The sequence below is a fragment of the Cervus elaphus genome, chromosome 30, assembly GCF_910594005.1.
Source record: "Cervus elaphus chromosome 30, mCerEla1.1, whole genome shotgun sequence".
NCBI lineage: Eukaryota > Metazoa > Chordata > Mammalia > Artiodactyla > Cervidae > Cervus > Cervus elaphus.
Window position 1 is genome coordinate 46521620 of NC_057844.1, and position 10524 is coordinate 46532143.

General features: G+C 37.0%; 1 long non-coding RNA gene across 2 annotated transcripts in view; it reads left to right on the forward strand.

The window, feature by feature from the left end:
• The window catches only part of LOC122686922, a 28522-nt gene extending 18223 nt beyond the window's left edge, over positions 1 to 10299 (forward strand). Inside the window, exons 3-4 of one of the 2 annotated variants that reach the window (XR_006338945.1) lie at positions 9011 to 9210; positions 9927 to 10299. This is a non-coding gene — a long non-coding RNA (uncharacterized LOC122686922). The remainder of the gene's footprint in view (positions 1 to 9010; positions 9211 to 9926) is intronic. The other variant, XR_006338946.1, reaches the window with a different exon arrangement.
• The last annotated feature ends 225 nt before the right edge of the window (positions 10300 to 10524 follow it).

Sequence of the window (10524 nt, forward strand, 5' to 3'; positions counted from 1 at the left end):
CAATGACAAAAATTTCCTCCTTGCCCAGACTCTAATCAGACGCCTCTGAGCAATTTTTTCAACTAGTACTCAACGTTTGCACTTCCTTTTTTGACTCTTCATTGTCCAGTTTTAGCAAGAATCTTGCTAAGATGGTTTAACCGGAATTTCCCATCCTCCAAATCTGATTATCCTTGATACCCAGTCAGGTTCTTCATCCTCCACCATCCCCAGTCTGATCATACTGTCTTGCCTTCAGCAAGAATTCTGAGTTAGCTGAAATCCCTGGCTTTACCCAGATGTTCCCTTTTTTAAAAAAATTTTTATTGGACTATAGTTGATTTATAATGGTGTGTTAGTTTGAGGTAAAACGGATGTTTCCTCTTAGTCACATTCTATCCCCAACTCCCACCATACTCCTTGGTTAGAAATTCCCACCTTTCCTTATTGTATTCAGAGTTGAATGCAGGCCCTCCCCAACTGCAGTGGGTGTGCCGCCCCCCGGAATAAAGTCCACCTTGCCGCTCTTTGAGTATCTTGAGTAACTGTTTCTTTACCAACAGTCAGAAATGATAGGAAAGCCCAAGAAGCTGCCCAAATGCTAAAACAAAGATATTCATGATAATCACTTGTGAAATATAGTAAATCCTTGAGAAAAAATGATATTATTTAAAAATGTTCATTCAGGTATGAGAGTCAAAATTACATGAATAACTAAAGAGAAACTGTGAAAATTAAATCCTACATGTAAAACAATCTGTCTCCTCTATCATGGGCTACACTCTATTTTTATTTTCTCATTAAATTTACCCATTACAGTCAAATTGGGGTGAGGGGAGTGTTACTATGTTTCAGTATTTTTAAAACAAAGCAGAAATCTTTCCTATAAATTGTCGGCTCAAAACACACCAAAAAGAAGTAGATAGTTCCACGAAGCAAAGTGCTTTTCTCAACAAACCAACAATGTGTGTTTATTGCATTGGAGCCCAGGACCACCACATGCGATTACAGTAAAAGCTCTCCCTTATTTCCATCTGGCAATGAGAACACAAGATGTTGTGTAAACTACCAGAAGAGCTCTATTTCATTGTAATTAAAATTTAGTGTTACACTTAAGCAAGAAGGCAACTCCAGGAGATGTGATTATCATGAGATAATGACCTTGGGGTGTTGCAAGGCATGCAAGGAACCAAATGCCTCCTGTCCTCTAGGGGGCAAGATTATTTCTACATAACAACCTCTACCTCCTCTCACTCACCCTCCCCAGCTTCTGGAGCTGTATGATCAGTGAAAGGGGAAAGCTTGGGATTAAGAGCACCAATATGATTTCTGCGAAAAGAGGACATTGGGGGACTGGTAGATGACAAAGTTGGCATTGTAGAATGCTGAAGCAGCAGTTTCAAATGAGTTGTGTTGTTTGTGCAATAATTATGCAATGGCTTTAGAATTCTCTGGACACAGATAGAACTGTCAGTGATGTCATAGGCATGTAAGTAATCCCCAGCAAGGGCACAGATCTAACCTTTTCCCCCTGTTTTGGTTTCATGATTTCCATTTCATAATAGCAATAAGATATGACAGGTGGTGCAGTTCTTGAGGGTTTATTATACTTCTTGGGTGGTTGAAGCCACTCAGCCTTTGGCCTGAACCTCTCAAGACATCTGAGAAGTATAATAATTTCCCCCAAATGCAATGCCTGTCATGTCTTATTGCTTAATTGCTTTGCACTTACCAAGTAATTCTTAAAGTGAATGCAGATAACAGTGTTCATATTACAGTTTATACCGGTAGCAACTACTTTCTATTGGAATATTCCTTTAATCCAATACAATCTAATGGATTAAAAAATATTCCAATATGTTACCATTATAAACCCTAAGCTAAAAGATCACTTAAAATCATGAAAAGTATTTATATTTTGCAACAGTGTGTTGGAGGAGAAAATGATCAACTGAAATTCAAGAAGTTAATTTGAAATAAGACAATCTTCAAGTGACAACCATATGATGAGTCAAGTACTGCAGCTTTTCAAGAATATCTCAAATTCTACCCTCTGAAAGAGGTGGGAGAGCTTAATTTACAAATAATATGTTCAATAAGAAAAGAGAGAACAAAAACATAAGTATTATAAAAAGGAAGCAGTTCTAGTGAGGTGGATGAAACTGGAGCTTATTATAAAGAGTGAAGTCAAAAAGAAAAATACCAATACAGTATATTAACACATATATATGGAATTTAGAAAGATGGTAACAATGACCCTATGTGTGAGACAGAAAAAGAGACACAGATATAAAGAAAAGACTTTTGGACTTTGTGGCAGAAGGCGAGGGTGGAATGATTTGAGAGAATAGCATTGAAACATGTATATTACCATATGTGAAATAGATGACCAGTCCAAGTTCTATGCATGAAACAGGGCACTCAAAGCTGGTGCACTGGGACAACTCAGAGGGATGGGATGGGGAGGGAGGTAGGAAGGGAATTTGTGATGGGGGACACATGTACACCCATGGCTGATTCATGTCAATGTATGGAAAAAACCACGACAATATTGTAAAGTAATTGGCCTTCAATTAAAATAAATTAATTTTATTTTTTTAAATTAGCATATAATAATTGAAGATAAATTCAGTTACATACATCTCTGACTCACAAAGAATAAAATCAAACAACTTCTGTTTTAAACATAAAGGGAAGCATTAGACAAATGAGGAAAATATTTTAAAATAGTAATATAGAAGGGATGTGTACATGTAAATAAATATGTGTGTGCATGAAATACACGATGTGTGGACAAACTGAAAATGAAAGAGAATAGAGATATAAGGTGTTGAGGAATTTTTTTCTGGATAGGGGAGAACCTGCTAGATAGGGATGAACCTGATTAGTAGTCTACCCAGATGAAATTTCAATTTCATTATCCGTTTTTTTACTTGTATATAATAGCCATGTCCCTAACAGAAGCAGAAAAGATTAAGAAAAGGTGGCAAGAATATACCAAAGAACTCTACAGAAAAGGTCCTAATGACCTGGGTAACCATGATGGTATGGTCACTCACCCAGAGTCAGACATCCTGGAGTGTGAAGGCAAGTGGACCTTAGGAAGCATTACTATGAACAAAGCTAGCGGAGGTGATGGAATTCCAACTGAGTTATTTAAAATTCTAAAAGATGATGCTATTAAAGTGCTGCATTCAATATGCCAACAAGTTTGGAAAATTCAGCAGTGGCCACAGAACTGGAAAATGTTAGTTTTCAATCCAATCCCAAAGAAGGGCAATGCCAAAGAATGTTCAAGCTACTGTACAATTGTGCTCATATCACAGGCTAGCAAGGTAATGCTCAAAATCCTTCAAATTAGGTTTCAGCAGGAAGTAAACCAAGAAACTCCAGATGTACTAGTGGGGTCTAAGTGGGGTCTAGAAAAAGCAGAGGAACCAGAGATCAAATTGCCAGTATTCATTGGATCCTGGCAAATAGAAGGGGGGAAAAATGGAAGCAATGACAAATTTTATTTTCTTGGGCTCCAAAATCATGGCCCTGAACCTCCAAGCAAGTCAACTGTCATTTCGGTCAAGGACAGGTATGTGCACATCTCATGGAATGGTGGCAGGCCCAGCACTCACACCAGGTCTAGCCCACTCCAGGACTATCTCTGATTCACCCTTTCTTTGAAGAACTAATTAGGAACTTCAACTCCCACCTCCTAATTGACTAACCCTATGACCTTGGTGAAAGCCATTTGACTTTTCTCAATCTAGATCCCATGGTTTAAAAAGGAAGTAGTAATACTTGCCCAACTTCACAGGGTTTTATGAAGATAAGTGAAATCGATTCTAGAAAAACAGCTTGAAAGTTAAGTGCTAGTCAAATCTGTTTCTGATATTGTGGTGATTGTTGTTTTTGTTATTATTACTTTTGCACCTGATTGATCATGGAAAATGGATGATAAATACATTTAAGCACAACTTGAGGAAAAACACCAAACTGAAGGGGTTGCAGGGAGTGGCTAGGACAGGGATTTCCTGTTTATTTTCTAAAATTGTCAGGTAAGGCATTTATTACTTCCTGGTAGAAGATGTTGCTGATGTTGGCTTCTTGCATCAAGCCTGCCTTAATTGAAAAGGAGTTAACAAATCCCTCTTAGTGTTATCACTCTGTGTCAACAGGAAACCTTTCAGTGACTTACTAACCTGCTCTTTACCAATACACATTTTGCTATTTTCAGTATTTTATTGGTCTAATTTATAGAGTCTGTTGTGAGTGTGTTCAAATCAGTTTTATCTTGAGTTATTAACTACAGAGAAGAAAAAAAAAACTGACATAGAATTTTATATTGTTAAGTTTTAATACATTTTTTTTATTATGAGGAAGAAATCTTTTTATTTAAAAATTCTTCTGTAAATATTGTTATTCAGGAAGCCTACACACCCGGGTTTGATCCCTGGGTTCAAAAGATCCCCTGAAGAAAGGAATGACTACTCACTCCAGTATTCTTGCCTGGACAATTCCATGGTCAGAGGAGCCTAGTGGGCTCCATGGGGTCACAAAGGGTTGGACATAACTAGTGACTAACTCCATTACTAACTCATACTGTACCACAAACTGAAACCCATGCTTATTTCTCCTTCTGTGTGTGCAAGTGAGTCTTTCTTGATTTATATTACAATTTTATCCTTGCATTGAGTGTAATTACTTTCTCTTTCTATTGGACATAATTTTTGCCTACCACTAAAAATCTATTTTGAAGGAACTTAAATTATAATTGGTGGTTTTATTTCAAATTCCTCTTTTAAGCTGCATTCTGACCACTAAGCATAAGAAAACAAAGGAAGTTTTCCATTTTCTTTGACATAGATCAATTAGGTAATCATAATTTGGAAGCAGATTTTAGTGAAATGAAGTCTTTCTTCATTTCTCTCCTTTAACATTTTTTCACTATTAATAAAATGTTTAACTCTCAGATGATTTCTTAAAATTGTTTCCTTTGGTTTTCTTTTTTGGAACTGGATTATTAAATCAGGCTTGCCAAGAGAGAGTAAAATTAGAATTGTCTCATGAATGAAGATCAATTAGAAAACAAAATAAGTTAGTTGAATTCTAACTTTCTCAAATCATTTTTCCTCAATGGTATTTTTAATCCATGGAATTAAGAGGGGAAAATACAAAATACAAAAGTGTTTCTAAATCAAGTACAACCTTGACAGGATAAATAAATAAATTATTTATTTACCTCTGTAGACTTCCCTCCTAGGTGGTGCAAGTGGTAAAGAACCCAACTGCCAATGCAGGAAACATAGGAGACTCAGGTTCGATCCCTGGGTCGGGAAGATCCCCTGGAGGAGGGCGTGGCAAACCATTCCAGTATTCTTGCCTGGAGAATCCCTTGGAGAGAGGAGCCTTGTTGGCTACGGTCCATGGAGTCACAAAGTCAGACCTGACTGAAGCTAAGTGTAGCATGCATATATGCAGGAAGTATTGAAACACAGTCTTTTCTGATATCCACCCAAGGAAAAAATCAGAACGTTTCTCTACATAACAAAATTTTATTGCACAATGAAACTAAGTGAACCTGACCTAGACAATTAATAGTCAACATATGTCTCCTGTCTGTCTACTTATATATCCACTTATATTTTTAATGCCATTTGAATAGAATACTGTGCAGAAGATGACAACTCACTCAGCAAGAGAACCAGAATTCCAGCCTCCTTCCACCTTAATCAGGAACAATCTACACACATTTCAACACTTCATCATGTCCCTGAGGTGGTTACGACTTTCCTTAGTGGGGACGCTGGTGTCACTGAATTATTGACATAGCTGCTTCACAGTTAACCATGACTGCTAGTTCCTGAAACAACTGTGCTTTCCAGATGCTCACTTCTTTCATGCACTTTCCAAACAGCTTAATACACACATTCTGACCTTTTATTTTTCATTCCACTTGTTCCCAGTTTCTATTTCACATCTAACATAGTGACAAATAATACACAGTTATCATGGGATAAGATGCTTTCAAAGAGTCCCCAAGAATGCTCATAATAGCTGCTTCAAACATTGTTATATTACCTAGTGTCAGCTGGGGTTTGTAGTTCTTTTCTTAAGAGTTCATCTGCACGGTTACTCCTTACAGGCCAGAGACCACTCAAATACATTTCCTTTGTTTCTTTGAATTAAAATTATAAAATGCGGTAGCTTAGACTTCAGAAAAAATCTTTATACTCTGCAGTTTTGTCATGTAGATGTTATGCAGTTTATTTAACATGGTAAATCATGATGTGCTATCTTCTTGGTTGCTCAGTCATGTCCGACTCTTTGTGATCCTTTGGATTGTAGCCCACCAGGCTCCTCTGTTCATGGGATTTTCCAGGCAAGAATACTGGAGTGAGTTTTGCCATTTCCTCCTCCAGAGGATCTTCCGAACCCAAGGATTGAACCTGCATCTCCTGTGTCTCCTGGATTGCAGGTGAATTTTTCACCCACTGAGCCATCAGGGAAGCCCTGGTTACTGTGAATTTTAACAATGAAAGACTTTGAAACTGGGATATTTAGGGGATTTAGGAAATCTTCATAGGATTCACTACATGAAAACAAATGTTATTGCATATTTACCTTTCCACCAGAGTAGCACCTGCTTTTTAAAAAGCTAAGTGTTAATGACCATGTTCACTATGTAGAAAACAGGTAGATTTGAGCCTCATTTCCTCTAGCTATAGTTTGCCTTTGTCATCCAGAATTAGATGGAAATGTTTCTTTGGCTCTGACTGTGACAATTAGTCCCAATAAAAGATATCACCATTCCACAGGAACAAATGTTTTCTTCCACCTTAAAGATATCTTCTTTGGGAAAAAAAATAGACTAAGTTAATCAAGAGAGGACCCTATGCGTTGTCATACTAGTTACCTGTCATTCTCATGGTCCATGATTGGCACTTGCTGATTTACATATGTGTTCACTAACAGCTCTGGAGGTGTTTTGGGGTTATAAAGAATAGGAGATTCAATTCTAGATCTATAGAAATGTATTTTTTTTGGCATAATTTCTTCTATCTCATGATAACATTATGAGATTGACTGATATTTCAGCCTCATTATGTAAAATATAAGATAAATAAATAATGAAAACCCAGAAAAAGAACTGTAAACAATTAAAAAATACTCAAAAATAATACCAGCCCATAAAAATGACACAGATCCCAAAACATTTTAACAGAATTAAAGTAATAAAGTACCACAAGCAAAATATATGCTCTGTTATCCAAGACACTGACAGAGCAGAGACTGCAAAAATCAATGCACCCATAAACCTAAGACATCTTTCACACAGCTGCTCAAAACTCAGGTCCTGCTAAATCATGAATCCAGGTTGCTAACAAATAAAAAATTGGCAGACTGGGCCTTCATCTCCTTTGACGACTTCTCTGCAACTTCACAAAGTGTGAAAATGTAAAATAGATGAGCAGTCAGTGAGAGAAAAAATTAACATCTTACCAAATTCACAGATTTCATTTTTCATCTCTAAAATAAAATCGAAACAAATTTAAAGGTGATTCAACATCAGAATATCATTTCAATGATTTTAACTTGAGTTCCTACTATGTGCCAGTCACTGTTTGACTGACATCTGATTCAGCATGTTAAATTCAGTGGAAATTGCATCTTGGAAGTCCTTCCTTTCATCTCAGAAAACTGAGTCAGTCTAAAATGAATCTCTGCTTATATAAATGACTTCCTCGTTTGCCTTGCTGAAGGGAATGAGCTTATCAGAATCAGCCTATGACAAACCCAAACGTTTCTTGATGAGATCAGATCATATAGTTCCAGTAAATTAGCACATACCAAATACAGTATCTGCTGAATCTTCAGTATTCAGAATCCTATCCATTGTCAGCAGTGGAAAATGACCTCCAAGAAGGCTGCTTAACTAAGACTCCTGGAGTTAATTGAGGCTGTGACTGGACCCAAAAACTTTGAATCTTTGCTTTACTACTTCACATTGAGACTCCATGTCCCTCTGACTTCATGAATTTATTTATTAACTATGGAGAAGTTTTAATACACTAGAAAGTCCAAAATGACTTCTTTATACTTCATTCTAATGTCCTCAAGTTCCTCTGGCTGCAGCCTCTAATTTAGAACCACAGTTGGCAGAGGCTGAATCACAAGACTCTTCTACCCACAAGACTCTTTACTACCCAACCTGAGCCCTGGGTTCCTATCAATGTTTTAAAGTTGCTCTCTTGCTTCAAAGAATTTATGAAAGAAGAGGAAGAATATTGAAAATTATATGTAAAATATATTTTAATAAATGTGAGCAAATACATTTAGAGGTCATGATGTACTTCTAATTTTTGCCTCACGTTGTTCTAGCACATTTCATCTGACCTCTCCATTCAGCAAAAATTTCATATATAAAATTCTCTTTCAAGAGCTATATTTCAAAATTAGTTTAAAAATACAACAGTCATACTTAACATCTCATGTAAGTTTCATGTTATGCCAATTTACTATTATGAAAGATTAAAAATTTCCCCAAATGAATATGTTCAGTTTTTATATCTTGTTTGTCATAGAATATGAATGTTTGTATGAAAAGCAAAAATGTCAAATTTTCACATTTGATAATGTACTTCCAAAGTGTATAATTTCTGTTGTGGCACCATATCTTAAGGCATTTTGTATTTACCCTCATAAAAATACTAAGCTTCTTTCAACATTCTTTTATTGAGAAAGGGAAAGGAAAAAGGAAGACTAATGTGTAATATTGTGTAAGAGTCTGTTTTATCTTCCAACTTACTTATCAAGAAACTCCCCTAGATTTGAGAGAAATCATATGAAGTTCCAGTATCCTAGGGGCAATATGAATAAGTAGCTTTTCAATGAAATATGACTTACACTGTGAAAGTACAGTAGAGACAAAATGGAAATCTGTAAAGAATATGAGACCTAAGTCTTATGGCAACATTCTAGTGTTTTGTACCCAGAGATCCCACTGGTTTAATCTCTCTGATATTTTCCTCTCTCCTAGTTCTGGGCCTACAAGGATGCTGATGGGATAAGGGTGGAATCAACCAGAATGATTTCTCCAATGAAGGCAAATGAATCAGTACAAGAGAAAACAATATGCATGTCAACAGCCAAGGTTGCACACTGACACCAGTACTGCTAGGAATAAAGACATGGCCATAGCCTCCATTCTAAAAACCTGGGTCTACAGAGAGATTTTAGGTAATGCTTGAAGTGGGGATGCTGAAAAGTGTCAGCCATTTTACTTTTGGGGATTCAAATGCTGCTACGCCTTGATACCTTCTGCCGACAAACAAGATTAAAGATTCATCATAACAGCCAATTGTGGCCCGAAGATCAGTGAAGTCCAGACAAACCAGTGAGAAGTTGTCTCACTAAGCCTCAATCCTGGAGTCTACTGAAAAAGAACTCTTCCCTGATCTTTCCAAGAATCCCCAAAAGGCGTATTTCTCACCAAGTTCCTTAAAAGCATATTTCTAGCCAATGCCAGGAGATTTACATTTCACAAATGGAACCAACAGCCCAAGAAGGACATTGGCATCTGTACTGAGGAACTGTGCTAATTGACACTTTACACTATCCTAAATGTTGCTGTAGAATTGCCATGGTTGTGGAGTTTACATAAAGTGCTCCGTGGGTATTTCCTGATAGAAACCAAAATAGAAGTGTGTAATAGACCAAGAAAGCTCCTTCAGCACTGAGATGGTATTTCCTGCATGCCTTAAATTAAAGTGGTGGTCTCAAATAAAACACGTGACCATAACATAGATATTACATATTGTCACTTGTTATGTATTGTCCCATGACCACCTACTGAAAAGAAACCCTAGACTTATTTCTTTTATATTGTGGTACTTATCACTCTAGAGTTATATCGTATGCTTGTTTTCATATGTATTGCCTCTCTCCTCTACTAGATGGAAGCCCCATGAGGATGCAGACGTGTCTGGTTCACCACGGCCACCAGAGTATGAGAGTGTGCCTGGACCACAGCAGATCCTCAGAAAGCACCTTTTGAACAAATGAATGATGGAACATTCTCACCAGTGTGGCAGTTAAACACAGAACCTAACTGCTCCAAAGAGATGGATAAGTAGGTTCACATATTCAAATATCTGCCTTGCATGTGAAGTTTACACCTTTGTTCCACTTACAACTCAAGGATGCGGAACACAGGACATATGGAGAAAGGCTGAACTTAAAGTGAATTTCAGGACCATCTTCCCAGCCCACTTTCTCATGATCTCCATTATTATTTTGCAATTCTAGCCCAGAGAGGAGGCTTCAAGCCTCTACTGAGTTACAACAGAGCTCATCCAAATTTTAGGTCACTGGGGAAGGCACAGTTGATGCTAGTCAATAAATTGAAGAAAATGTCTTCCAAAATATTGCTTCACAGTGCCCTTTGCCAAAGTGTTAAAATCACTAGGAGTTCTTCAAAATTATGGCATAAATATTCCTAGAAATCATGTACTAAGAATGTGCAATGTAGCTTTTCAAGGAACTTTAAAAATA